The 14,973-nt window shown below is 44.0% G+C and overlaps 1 pseudogene; it reads right to left on the reverse strand.

Annotated features, from left to right (window-relative positions):
* Window positions 1-1,901: 1,901 nt before the first annotated feature.
* On the reverse strand, window positions 1,902-12,183 carry LOC131275295 (protein RUFY3 pseudogene; annotated as a pseudogene).
* Window positions 12,184-14,973: the final 2,790 nt, after the last annotated feature.

A 14,973-nucleotide genomic window follows, 5' to 3' on the forward strand; every position in this document is an offset into this window, starting at 1 on the left:
GCACAGTTCCAGGTTGTTTCCACCCCAGAATTCTTACCCAGTCACAGAACTATATCTTAAGTATCTTAAGTCTTAATTGGAATTTTAAAATCTGTACACATGAAACAATCAAAATAGTATGTTCCATTTTTCCTTCCCTGGCTGATGCACTTCCTTCCTACCCCCAAATGGATTGTTGCTAAGGGATGTCTGAGTTTTGTCCTTTCCAAGAGTTCTGTGCACCAGCAGCTCTACAGTTTGGCTGAGAACATAAAGCATTTCTTATATAACAAGAAACAATTTAAGAACTATCCTCAGCCATGGATCCATTAAATTTGTTTTAGTCTATACCTGACCTAGCTTTGCTTTCCTCAACACTTCCTGTCTGAAGAATTCAAACCCTAACTTTACAACTCCTTACAATTTCCATTATTTCTTGGGAGTAGAGTGGGACTGGGGGAGAAAGTTGGCTTGTTTTGTGGTAGGAGATTCTGAGAATGGCAGATATGTATTCCTGAAATCATTAAGGGGAAAAATGACAGATGTTCCTTCATACGCTGATAATGAAATCATTTGTAGGCAAATACCAAAAACCTTCTGGTCCTGACATAATACAATATTGGGTTTCTTTTTTTTTTAAGGTTTATTTTTATTTATATCTCTCTCCTTCCCCCTCATTGTCTGTTTCCTGTGTCCATTCGCTGTGTGTTCTTCTGCATCCACTTGCATTATCTGGCAGTGCTGGAAAACTGCGTCACTTTTTTGTTGCATCAGCTCTCTGTGTGTGCATCACCTTTCATGGGCAGGTTGCACTTTTTTCACATGAGGCAGCTCTCCTTATGGGGCGCACTCCTTGCACATGGAGCAACCCTATGCGGGGGCACCCCTGCATGGCTGGCACTCCTTGCGAGCAGCAGCACTGCACGTGGGCCAACTTACCACGTGGGTCAGGAGATCCTGGGAATTGAACCCTGGACCCTCCATATTATGGTAGCTGGATTCTGTCAGTTGAGCCACATCCGCTTCCCAATATTGTTTTAAATACACTCATAATGTGGAAGCAGATGTGGCTCAAGAGACTGAGGCCTCACCTACCACATGGGAGGTCCCAGGTTCAGTTCCCAGTGCCTCTTAGAGAAGACAAGGAAGACAGTGTGCTGATGCAACAAAATGATGCAATGAGAGACACAAGGAAAACATAATGAGAGACACAACAAAGCAGGGAGCAGAGGTGGCTCAAGCGATTAGGCACTCTCTCCCACATCTGAGGCCCCCAGTTCCATTCCTGGTGCCACCAAAAAGAAGACCAGCACACAACAAACAGACACAGCAAGTACAAACTATGAGGGAGTGGAGAGAAATAAATAAATAAAAGAAACCTATAAGTAAAGAAATGCACTCATAATTTATATTACTCTTTAATTTCTCTTTCTTTTCCCTGAGTTTTGGTTCACAGTTTGGTAGATATAACATAGAGAGGTCATTTTTATTTTAGTTAATGGTTTTCTTTCCACTGTGAATCTGAACATGTAATGGAGGGAGATAATAATTTTCCTTTTAGTCTTATCTGCTTGGACCACTCCCTCCTAGTATATCATCCCCATATTATTACCAGTATTCATAAAAATGAGTAATAGCTCTTTACAAAGATATGCTATGCAAGAAATCCTTCAAGGTAGAGTATTAGGTTTAGAGGAGAAAGGTTCATCTGAGTATCTTTTATTCATAGTCATTACAGAAAATGAAAAAACCCTTCAGCACCCCCACCCACTACCTTTTCTCCCTGGGCCTGATGTATTTAAATACTTCCTCCCTACAGCTTCTAGTTGATTCTCAGGACTGTGGTCTTAGGGCTGCCTGACACCCAGCACAGGTAGAGATGGGCCCTGCATGAGTTTGGGTCCAGCTCTTGTCCTCCTACCTCATGATGGACTGGTGGAATATTGTTTCATCAGGAGCTTGGGCCGGACTGCAGACTTGCTCAGGTCTGACACTTGAAGGAAGAGGCAGGAGTTTGCTGAACCAGCCCTACAGACAGTTCCTCTGCAGGTCTTACACACATTCTTGGTGATGTTGCTATCTTCTTGGCAGAGCTGACACACCTGTGGCTTTCAGGTGCCCAGGGCAGATCCTGCTTATCCATGGGTGAGACCAGCCTGTGGCTTCTTCAAAGGGCATTTTTAGTTTAACATCTTCCTCTTGATTTTGTGCTTCTCAACCATTTCGGGTTCTGGCTTCTGTGAGCCCTTTCCTGGAAGCTCCTGTTGTTTTGGAACCTTCTTTCTCTTTCCTATTTTAGTTAGAACTCAAGCTGATTCCGCTGCCTGGTGAGCTCCTCCACATCCAGCTACAGTCTCTTGGCCTTCTCTCAGAAGTCCTGCTCAGGAGCTGGTTGTCCAGCACAGCAGACTTGTGGCCTTGTCCAGCCTGGAGCTAACTTTGTTGGAGTCATTTAATGGTAGCAGTCAACTGAGTAGTCATCTCTTCCAAGTGTTTAGTTCACATTTCTGCTTTACTCCTAAGTCTCAACTCTGCAGCTTAAAAGCAAATTCCTGCTCAAGAGTCCTGAGAGCTTCCAGCTGTAGCTGTGGAGACACCAAGGCACCTGCTTCTCAGACACCCCTATCCAGCATCTTCACAGTCAAGTCTGTCTCTTGTCTTGTGCAGATCTGTCTCTCCAGCTGCCTTTCAGCATCCTGTCGTAATTGTGTCTGCTCCTTTCAGTGCTTTCTTGCTGCACTCATTGCTTGCCCTTCTGAAGTTCTGTCTTGCTTAGATCCCTTCTGATTGGATTCTGAAGTGTAGGAGCTTCCTCCTTAATTGTTCCATTGCTTCTTGTAAGGTGAAAACCCTGTTGTTTGTAACTGCAAGCTCCTCTGTCAGTTTAGAGTTGGATTTTTCTAAAGCATTCACTTTCGCCTGAAGGGTGTTTATGTAGCATTTGGATGACTGTGGAGCTCCTCTACCTCATTCGTGTTCAGAGTTACAGGAATATGACCATCTCCTTCATGCCTTCACTGTTGCTCCCATCCTCGAGATACTGAAACATGTGAAACTGAATCTGGGAGTCCAAACCTTCTCCTTTCACACAGAAATTGGGACCAATGACTTCAAGACTCACAGTCAGACCAGCAATTCTAACTCCTTCTTCTCCCACCATGAGGTCATTGGGCTCTTAGGATTCATGAGAAGTTCTTTTTTATTGATCACAGGTTTTGTACACTCTGAGAGTTTCTTTTGCATTGATCCAAACAAAGCCAGTCTCTTCCTCTGCGTCCTGGCATCTTCAGTCCTGGGAGACTTTAACACCTGCGGTTTCCTCTGCAGTTTCAGGAACAAGCTTTCCTACAGTTCTAGAGGTTTCCTACAGTTCTAGGGTTCTAGGGTTGTTTTGTCCATATAAACTTGGTGATTGGCTTTTCCATTTCTGCAAAGGAGGTTGTTGGACTTTTTATTGGGATTGTGTTGAAAGCATAAATTGTTTGGGGTAGAATTGTTATCTTAACAGCATTTTGTCTCCAGTCTGTTAATAGGGAATATCCTTCCATTTTATGCCTTCTTTGGTTTCTTTTGGTAATGTTTCATAGTTTTACTGTGTGCAATTTCATCACATACTTTTTAAAATGCATTTTTAGATGTTTGATTCTTTTACTGTTCTATCTTTTGGCATTGAATATGATGGTAGCTGTGGTTTTTCATATTGTGCCCTTTAGCACCTTGAGGAAGTTTCCTTCTACTTCTAGTTTTGAGTGCTTTTATTAAGAAGGGTTGCTGGATTTTATTTCAAGGATCTTTTCTGCATCATTTGTGATGATCTTGTGTGTTTTTTTCCCATCCTTATATTAATGTGATGAATTACATCCATTGCTTGATTCTTATTTGAACCACCCATGCATGGCAAGTGACCCCATTGTCTGCTCTCTGTGCCCATTTCTCTGTGTGTTCTTCTACATCTGCTTGCATTGTCATGTGGCACTGGAAAACTGCATCTCTTTTTCGCTGTGTCATCTTGATGTGCCAGCACTCTGTGTGTGTGGTGCCACTCCTGGGCAGGCTGTGCTTTTTTATGTGGGACAGCTCTCCTTGTGGGGCACACTCCTTGGGCATGAGTGACCCTGCATGGCACAGCACTCTTTCCATGCAGCAGCACTGTGCATGGGCCAACTCACCACATGGGTTAGGAGAGCATGGGAATTGAACACTGGACTCTCCATATGGTAGGTGGATGCTCTGTCAGTTGAGCCACATCTGCTTCCTGCATTGTTCTGTTTTATTCTGGTCACTATCAGAAGCAACAGTCCCTAGTGCTGAAGAATCTGAGGACAGATGGAGAAAGAAGTTCTAATGGGAGAGTTTTGATTGGAAGCCATTCAATTCTCTAACTCAGCAAGAGAATCCACAGCCACAGCAAGCAATATCAGATCACTGTCTCTGGAGAAGCCTTCCCTGCTGCACTCAGGAAAGCTATTAACATTCAATCTGAACAAGCTTCAGCAGGACAAGTCCATTCAGACCTGCCTCTAGTTACTCTAGCCTAGAAAAGATCTTGAATCTGTTCACTAATAGAAGGAGCAGGAATATTTGCAGAGAACTGTGGTTGATCTTCACCACAGTCTTCTCTCTTCAGTAACAGTTTCATCAAATTGTCCAAATACTGTTCCTTTAGCAAATGGAGGAAACAATTCTGAATGGTGGAATAAGTTATTGTGAATTTGTCCAAGATCTCTGTGCAGTTTCTTAAAGTGACAGCAGTCCTTCCATATGATTCTCTCCTGAAATCCTCTGGATTTCTTCGTGAAACAACCCAGCATGATCTTATACACTATGTAGCCCCTGGGATGTCCTTGGGGTTCGGTGACTGTAGAAACAGGTGTGACACCCAAACCCACTCCTGGCAAAGCTCCTGCTCCCACCACATCTGCCACCAGGGAGTGAGGGGACCTCTCTAACAAGCTGATCTTAGGAAGAAAGCATTTAGCCTTTCATCACTGAGTATGATCCTATCATAGACTTTCATTGATGCCTGGGACCACAAGAGGAAACTGCTTTCTATTCCTAGTTTACTGAGAGATTTTTTCTTGAACTGGAGTTGCATTTTGACAAGTGCTTTTTCTGCAATAGTGTTGACATGGTGTTTGTGCTTTATTCTATTAATTTGGAGAACTAAGATGAGTTGCACATATTAACCCACTTTTGTGTTCCCAGCTAGTCTTATTTGGCATGATCTATAATACTCTATGTATTTTTGCATTAGGTTGTTCCCTCACATTTTGTATGGATTTTTAAGCCCAGGATCATGAGGGACTGTGTTTTGTACTTCTCTTTCCTTGTGATGTCTTTGCCTAGTTTTGAATGAGGGTAACCCTGGACTTGTACATGAATTTGGAATTGCTCTTCCTTTAGTATGTAAGAGGGTTTGGGTAGAAATGATACTATTTCTTTATTATGTGTTTGATACAATTCAGCAATGAGATCTTCTGGGCTTGGAATTTATTCTATGGGAAGGTTTTCAATCACTAATTCAATTTCTATAATTGATAAAGGGATGAACAAAATTTTCCATTTCTCTTTTCATGATTTGTGTTTTTCATGGAAACTGTTTATTTCACTTGGTTGAGAAATTTATTGGCATAGTCCCTTGTCCTTTTACTTTATAAAGAGTCTGTACAGATATCCTTTCTTTCATTCCTGTTATAGTTAATTTGTGTCTTTTTTTACCTCAATCAGTCTAGCCACAGGTGTATAAAATGTGTTGGTATTTCCCCATCAAACAAGTTTTGTGTTTCATTCTTATTCTCTATGTTCTATCTTACTGATTTTGGGTCTCTTCTTTATTATTTCCCTCCAGCTGTTTGCTTTGGACAACTGTAGAACAAATCTCCTCTGTTATCCTCATCTTAACCACCATAAATCCTTGTCATATGTGTTCTCTCTCAAGTGCCTGGAAAATGTTGATTATTATATTTATCTGAATTTGAAGTTGTTTAGGGCAGTTTGCTGTTTCTATATCATGATCAAGAGCACAATTCCAAACTGAGTTTCTAATTCAATTTGTTATATCTTTAACTTCTGAGAAGTATATTTGCTTCTTTCACAAATCAGCTAGATCATTTATTGTTTCCCATGTTCTGCAGGAATTTTCAGGCTAAGCATTTTGTTCTTCACACAAAATAATTTGGGTATGGTATATTCTACATCTCATAATTCCAATACTGAAGTTTTATCAGGCTCTCTTTACAAATTATTGTTTCTGATTCTTGATCACATTGATTTTTTTATTAGTATTTATATGTTTCTTGGTTTGAGCTGCACATCACCCTTGTGAAATTGGGTAAAATCTTTGACACAGAGGCTAAACATGGAATTCTCTAGAGGCTCTTTTTTCCTTCTTCCAATTTTCAGATCACCACCAATCCAGAATATTACACACTAAATCCACAGCTTGAAGTTATTTTGTTCAGAGGTAAGGCACATCTGGACAACAAACCACAGGAGGGCTGGCTGGTGGTTACAATTCCTCAAAACAGTTTCTTCCCCCTTCCCACCACTCAGCCCCCACCCTTGGCTAAAAGGAACTTTTCCTCAGAACACATTCTTTGGGGGATGAGGCAGATTTCTTTTGTTCTTCCCTTACTCTGAGGCTATGAACCTTTGGAGTCCTAGATTTCCAGTGTGGTGGATTGATTCCTACTCCACTCCCTGTAAGAACAAGGTTTAGAATCAGCTCCTGTTTACTTCAGTTTGTGAAATGAGAAGCCAAAGATAATATTTTCAGATTTGACACATGGTCATGGGATGAAAGCAACTTTTCTTTCTAGATTCCCCTTAACTACCCATTAATTCCTGCCTGGTGCCAGACATCAGGGTTGGTGCTGGAGCACTGTCCTCTCCACCAACGTTCCTCAGTGTGGTCAGTGGCTAGCACTGCTCTGTGGACCGTTTACCTGCCACAGTGAGATCCAGATGGAAATTTGAGACTGAGAGCAACAAGGGAGCCTCTACCTTATCGTGTCCCAGACTGGAGACACTCAAGCAACAGAGAGACATTTACATCATGTCTTTGGGTCTACTAAACAGTTTGTTGACCAGGTGCTCCTGACCAACTTGGGGTGGCAAAGTGTGTAAATCTGGGGGGGTGTATTAGACTCTCATGGGGTCACATAAAACTATTAAGGTTATGGATCCTCTCCACAGAAATGTGTGCATGGACAAGGAAAGATAAAAGTTATATGAAATGCCAGTGCTTCCATGATCCTCTGAAGTCTTAGAGATCTGGGGTTTTTAATCCTACAATGAGAAAAGGACAGGGAGAGATGTTCTAATTTGGAGGAGGAAGACCTGAGGTAGGGAAGGGGCGAGTCTGAAGTTTCTTTTCCCAGGAGGCTTTCCAGCCAGGGTAGCAGTGTGTCCTGCCCTTTCCTGGTGATTGAAGCCCCTCCTCACACACGTGCCCATCCAGTCTGGGCCTGTTAATAAACTTACTTTATAAACCTGTGAGAGAAGTAGGATAATGTCCCCAGTGATGACGTGAAGGCCCCTGTTCCCAGCAGTCAGAGGGAAGGGGCTGCTGAGGACAGACCCCCAGGATGGCGAAAGGTCCAGCCCACACATCCCCCACCTCGTGTTTCCTGATCCTGTCCCTGGGTCTGCAGTCACGGTTCTGGAATCTTCCCTGGATCCAGGACTAGTTCTCAGGACCTCATGCCCTGGACACACTAGTTATTTTTCCACACAGACACACAGATGAACACAGATTAGTTAAATAACATAGCCAAGGTCTCTTAATTATTCTGAAAAAGAAGAGTAAAATTATTTAATCATATTCATATCTCACAAAACCAAACTCCATATTCCTTTTCTTACCTTTAACAGAATTAATATGATAATAATTTTCTTTTGTTACAAAAATATTACAATGTTATTAATTATAGCCCATAAATTACATTAATTACATTTTCCTTGTATCCCCACATACTTAACACCCCATAATAGAACGTTCCTGTATTTATATTATTAACCACAAACCTCATCTACTTCCAAAATCATTGTTAGATACTCCCCATATTATCTTCCAGCTGTCCTCCAACTAACATGAATCTTCCTAGACTACTAGTTTTAGCCACAATCACATCCCTAAATCAGCAGTGTAACAGTCACTATAATATGTTACCATCAAGTCCAACCATTACCAATATTTATAGTCGACCTTATTAAATAATCTACACACATCCAACATCTTCACCCCTTTTCATGCCACATTTCATCTCCCCCCAGTCTACACTTCAGAGTGCAAATCCATACTTCTAGTCATTGTATTTAGTTAATATTAGTGAGACCATCCAATAGTAATCCTTTTGTGTCTGGCTTATTTCACTCAACATAATATTCTCAAGGTTCCTCCATGTTTTCATTGCTTCCCCAGTTGATTTCTTCTTACAGCTGAGAAATATTCCATTATATGAATACACCACTTGTGTTTTCTCCATTTATCAGTTCAGGACACGTAGGTTGTTTCCATCATTTAGCAATTGTGAATAAAGCTGCCTTGAACATCGGAGTACAAACAGCTGTTCACATCCTTGCTTTCAGTTATCCTGAATATATTCCTAGTAGCAGGATTGCTGAATCATAAGGCAGTTCTCCACTTAGTTTCCTGAGGAACCACCAGATCATCTTCCACAGAGGCTGCACCATTTTACAGTCCCACCAACGCTGAAGGAGTGTTCCTATCTCTCCACATCCTCTCCAGCACTTGACATTTTCTGTTCTTTTAATAGTGGCCATTCTGTATGGTGAGAGATGGTATCTCATGGTATTTCTGATCTGCATTTCCCTAATAGTTATGTGAACTTCTTTTCATGTGTCTTTTGGTCTTTTGTATTTCCACTTTGGGAAAACATCTGTTGAAATATTTTGCCCATTTTTAAATAGGGAGGCTGGTCATGTTGATGTTAAGGTGAACAATCTCTTTATATAACATGGAGAGCAATGCCTTATCAGATATATGCTATCCAAAGATTTTTTCCCATTGAGTTAGCTGCCTTTTTACTTTCTCGAAAAAGTCTTTTGAAGAATAAAAGTATTTAATTTTAGAGCAGTCCCATTTAACAATTTTGTAGTTGCTGCTGCTTCTACTTTGGGAGTAAGATCCAAGAAACCATTGCCAAGCACAAGATCTTGAAGATGTTTCCCTACATTTTCTTCTAAGATATTTAGGGTTCTAGTTTTACATTTAGGTCCTTGATCCACTTTAAATAAATTTTGAATAAACTGTGAGATAGGGATCCTCTTTCTTTCTTTCTTTGAGATATGGATATCCATTTCTCCCGGCACCATTTTTGAACAGGATATCCTGACCCAGCTGAGTGGGTTGACAGCCTTGTCAAAGATCACTTGACCAAAGATGTGAGGGTCTGTTCTGAACTCTAGATATGGTTCCATTTGTCAATCTCTCTGTTTATGCCAGTAACATGCTGTTTTCACCCCTGTAGCTAGACAATATGCTTTAAAGACTATAAGTGAGTGTCCTCCAACTTTATTCTTTCTAAAAAAATGTTTTGGCTATTAGGGGACCCTGACTCTTCCAGATAAATTTGATAATTGGCTTTTCCAACTCTACTAGGAAGGATATTTGAATTTTTATCAGGATAGTATTAAATCTATAGATCAGTATGAGTAGAATTGACATCTTAATGATATTTAGTCTTCCAACCTATGACTAAATAAATATACTTCCATTTATTTAGATTGTCAATGGTTTCTTTTACCATTTTTGTATGGGTTTCTGAAAACAGGTCCTTTATGTCCTTGATTGCATTTATTACTATTTGATTCTTCTTTTTGTTTTCATTTGATTCTTTTAGTTGCTATTGTAAATGTAATTTTTCTCTGATTTCCTCCTGATAGTGCTCATTAGTAGTGCATTGAAACACTATTGATTTTTGCATATTAATTTGTATCCCATCACATTGCAGAAATTGTCTATAAGTTCTATTAGTTTTGTTGTTGATTTGGGGGCATTTTCTAAGTATAGGATCATAACATCCATGAATAATGAAATTTGTACTTCTTCCTTTCCTATTTGGGTGAATCATATTTCTTTTCCTTGCCTAATTGCTCTAGCTAGAGCTTCTATTACAATAATGAATACCAGGGGGAGGGTGGGCATCCTTGTCTTGTTCCCAATCTTAGTGGGAAAGCTTTCATCTTTTACCATTAAGTACAACATTAGCTGGAGGGACCCCAGGGGATGTGGCTCCACCTGGCTCTGTGGGAGCTCACCCTTAGGGGCCTTGAGCTCCAGCCTCAGAGGACTCTCCACATGGAGCTAGCCCTGTGGCTGCCCTATGGACCCCCCAGTGCAGTGAAGAATTGGCCTCACTGCCGGGAGAACCCCACCTGAGAAGGAACCACCCTGCTGGCTACGGACAGGTGCACCTGGGCCCCAGGATCCACCTGAGCCATGGACTGACCAAGACCCTGATCTGGGGTCCAAGGAAGGGAGGGAAGGGAAGCATATCCTGCAGGTGTCCCCTCTTCTTTTTGAGAAAGGGAGGCACAGAGGAGCCCAGCACTGCAGGAATGTCCCCTGGGGTCGAGGGCACTGCTCGCTGCCTGACTCTCAGAGCTGGCCCGTCCTCCAGTCACCAGGTCTTGAAGAGGCTTTCCCAGAAACATCTCAGTGTTTAACTCTGCCTTCCCCACGACCAGGCATCCCCAGCTCTCCGCAGTCTCGGGTGCTCTCGGGATGCTTCCTCCTGCATTCTCACCCCTTCCATCACCCCCTCCTGAGAGGCAGCTCTGCTCAGAGCCCCTTCATGAATTTGCCCTGTCCAAAGGCGTCAGGCGTCCCAGGAGCTGTCCACACAGGCTTTGCAGGTGGGATGCTGCCTTCCCTTCCATCCTCTCTCCAGCCCCCTTCCCAAGGCACCTGGTCTAGCCAGGCTGAACTGCACCTGCTTTCCTGAACTGTCCTACTCTTTCCTCCTTCTGAGGCTGCCCACAGGCAAGCCCTTCCTCGAGAATGCGCTCCTCCCCTTCTCTTGTCCAGCTGAGATTATCTATCAAGGCCCAGGTGAAATGCTTAGTGCAGGGAACATGTAGCTCAGTGGTTGAGCACCTGCTTCATGTATAAGGTCCTGGGTTCAATCCCTGGTACCTCCTAAAAATAAATAAATGCCTTGTGCTGCCTAAAACCCTTGCCCTCCTGCTTCTGTCTCTCTGCGCACAGCTCAGTGTCTGCATCTTGATCACTGGGGATGCCCCTTTCCTAGATGGTGCTCTTTTTAGGCACAATGATCAGCCTTTACACCTTCAAACCCCCAGCTCCTAACAGTGTCCTCGACCCATGGCAGACACCTGTACCTGTGAGTTGAGGTGCTAATTCCTCCACCTCTCTCTGCCCCTCCACCTCCCCACAGGAATGTCTCAGGAGTCGCTGGAATCTCTGAGCATGGAGGGAGATGAGATAAGGACACGGAGTGCCATGAAGCCCAGGAGCTCCAGGTGCTCTGGTGAAGGCCACTCCCCTGCCCCTCCTTTAGCATCCTCTCCATGGCCTGGGTTGGTTGCTCTCTGGTGTCTGCCCATGGCTGGAAGGAAAGGCAGACGCTCCTCACTCACTCCTCTTCTGCACAGAGGCATTCAGAATCCAGGCTGTGGAGTGACTGAGCAACAGAGCAGAAGTGGTTCTGAATCCTCTAATCCAAGATCCAAAGGTCTGGATCAGCCATTTTTACAAAGCAGAGAACCATGGTCAAGAGCATGGTGCTCAGAGAGCACGGCCAAGCCCACGTTTCTGTGAAATGACCAGTGCCCTGGTCCTTGGGGTCTGAGGCCACAGCACTCCAGCCTGCCTGCCTGAGAGCACCACCTTGGTGGGGGGGGGGGGGGGGCCTCAGGCTGAAGGCTCAGCTGGTGCCTGGACTCTGGTCCTGGCCAAGAGGCTGACTGAGCACCGCAGGCTCAGGAGGTGGCATGTCTGGACCCTCCCCCTCTGGTTTTCAGGCTACAAAGTCATCCAGGGAATTCCTGGTACCGGGAGAGAGTCTTGGGACAGGAAGATCTCCCTAGCTCCCCTCAGCTCCCATCAAACTCACCCCATAGGTGGAGATGTGGCCAAGACCAGCCACACGCTCTTCTGCTCAGCTTGTTGACACTAATCCCACCTTCCTTCAGCCGCACTTCCTCTCTAAAAATGACCATTATCAGCCCACTTTATCCTGCCAAGTCTTTATAGGGTTAGGATGTAATTACAGATGTGGAAGGATTTTTTAGCTCCATATGGCTCTGGGAGCATAGTGTGACATCATTATGGAATCTCTGGATAAGACGCCCTCCTCATGGTAAGTCATCCAGAGACCAGCCGCTTCTACCATGGTGCTATTTGGGGGAAGCCTTGGAACTAGTTACTCCCTACACTTTCTTGTTCTTTTTCTTTCTTTTTATTGTTGTATGTTTACAGAAAAACCAGGCAGGATCCTCATACACTGCCCCATCCCTGTACATATCTTTCCATGTTAATGCTCTGCAGTAGTGAGGTAGCTTTGGTGTCACTGATGAACCAGCATCGCTACAATTATATTGCTAACTATAGTCCATAGTTTACAACTGAATTCAATCTTAGTGCTCTATGGTTTATCGTGTTTTATTTTCTTTTTTTAAGGTTTTATTGTGGCAACATTTATACAGAATAAAATCTTCTACTTTAACCACTTCCAAATCATGGTATTTATTATACCACAAGGTTGTACTGCCATCACTTCCACCCTTTACTAAAACTCTTCCATCACCTGTCACCTTAATCAATAGTAAATATTCTGGCACACCTCCTGGAGCCCAGCTCTGTGAGCCCCTCCCTCACCATGTCTGTCCTTCTACTCCTCACAGGTTCACATGGAAACCAAGAAACAACAGGTGGAAGCAGCTGTTGAGAGGCCGCAGGTAGAGGTGGGGGACAGCAGCGCCCCCTGCTGGCCAGGTCGAGGGAGCTGGGGGACAGCAGCGCCCCCTGCCGGCCAGGTCGAGGGAGCTGGAGCAGGTTGAGCAGGAGCGCGAGGACTAAGTCCAGAAGGTCCCTGAGGAAGTCCCCATCTTGGGGCTCTCATCAAGGAGCTCGAGAAGTTTCAGCCACCAGAATGCAAGCTCCTAAAGGTGAGCCACTTCCTGCCACATGAGAAAGAAGAAGGAGGCAGAATGCCCCGTGGAGGGACACTGGAGAGAGGGAGGAGGGGTTGGGGATTATTTCTAATGAGGGGCCTGGGGGGCACCCGACTCCTTCAGCCCAGAAAGGAGATGAGGATGACCGCCCTGGTCACCAGGTCTTGTTAGGGCGCTTGGCAGAGTCTTGGACTGAGGTGGCCCTTCTAGCTGTGGGGTCCTGGCAATTTTCTTAGTCTCTGTAGACAATGGAGTATGAATAGCACTTCAGCACACAGCTGTTGCTAAGATTTTAAGAACTAATCCAGGTAAATTCTCAGCATGTTCCTGAAATTGTAAGAACTAATCCAGGTAAACACTCAGCGTGTTGCAGAGATTATGAGAACTAGCCCAGGTAAATGCTCAGGGCGGTCCTGGCACCCAGGGAGACTGCAGGAGGTGGTGACTGCTGTGGTGTCACCAGCATCATCCTCCCAGTTAGCGGAGCTGGTTTACATCCCGAGGCCCAACTGATAACTCTAGGTCCAGTCCCTGATCTCCACACACTCACCTGCTGGAGGCAGAACACTTCCCAAGGATGAGGTGGAGACAGGAACCAGCACAGAGGAACAGGCAGCTCCATTAGTGAGGGAAGTCAAGGTGAAGGAGCTCCAGGAGCAGGTCATCCAGCAGGAGGACCTCTCTGCAGGAGGAACTTTGAGCTGGTTCTTCAAGGAGGAAAGGATGTGAAGGACCAGGGAAGGACACGTGGAACTAACTTCTGCTCTTTCTGCTTTTGTAGGACGTGGAGTCATCGGAGCAGGGAGGCCCATTCCCCAGCCCCCCCCCCCTTTTAAATGCAGCATTTCCAGGGAAGGGGGCTCTCAACCCCCCGACAAGAACGATTTTGCAGAAAAGCACGGGCGCTCTGACATACACACCATGTCAATCACTCATACAAATACCCAAGCCCACCACAGGATGGGCACAAAGAGTCACATCGTTAAAAATTGATTATTTGATATTGGGGGACACTCTCACCCCCCGTGAAATGATCATAAATAATAATCATGTTTTTAGGCTTGTCGTGGAACACCTGTTTAGTCTATGAAATGATTAGTACTCAAGCCAGTGTCTAACACCACTTTAAATGTAAAATTCACAGGGGAACTGTCTCCTATGGAATATACATGTAAGAAATGAAGATTAGTTTAGTTTTCACATAAAGGAAGAAAATATTGATTAAGGTAACCTGGCAGCCTACTGCCTCAGTCTCCCACTTCCGGGTTAAACAGCAGCAAAGGAAACTAGCTTAAACCAGTCCTATAGGCAGTAAAAAAGATGCCCAAGAAAGAGCTAAGTCAATACCAATTCAGCACTAAATTCTATTCCTTATTTGACAAAGGGGAGCAGGTAAAAACTAAAATGTTGGAATGTGATGGGGGAAGCAGTTAATCACAAACTTTTACACGGGAAAGTTAGATCTTCTCAGATAGGCTCTAACTTCTGAAGTATCCAGTCTATGGAGAAACACAGGAAGGGCTTGCGTGCTAGGCTTACGGATACAAATCATGTCATTTTTCTTTGTTCGGGGCGCCAGCCACGTTTTTTGGTTGTGCACCCCTTCTTGCAAGACTGAGAATAAATTTTTTTCTTCTCCACAATCAGGTGAGCCTTATTTTCTTCAAGAAGAAGCTTTCTTTCTAACACATATAATCTGGAACTGAGAGGACCAGAGATGCCTTCTATTCATCTTTCCCACCCAACTCCCCCTTTTCCTCCAGAACTTTCAAATGCTGTGAGGAAGGGCAGCTCCAGGGTCTGGCAGGCTCTGGAATGCAGGCGTTTTCCTTCCTC

Source organism: Dasypus novemcinctus, chromosome 22 (genome assembly GCF_030445035.2).
Source record: "Dasypus novemcinctus isolate mDasNov1 chromosome 22, mDasNov1.1.hap2, whole genome shotgun sequence".
In the NCBI taxonomy this organism is placed as follows: Eukaryota; Metazoa; Chordata; class Mammalia; order Cingulata; family Dasypodidae; genus Dasypus; species Dasypus novemcinctus.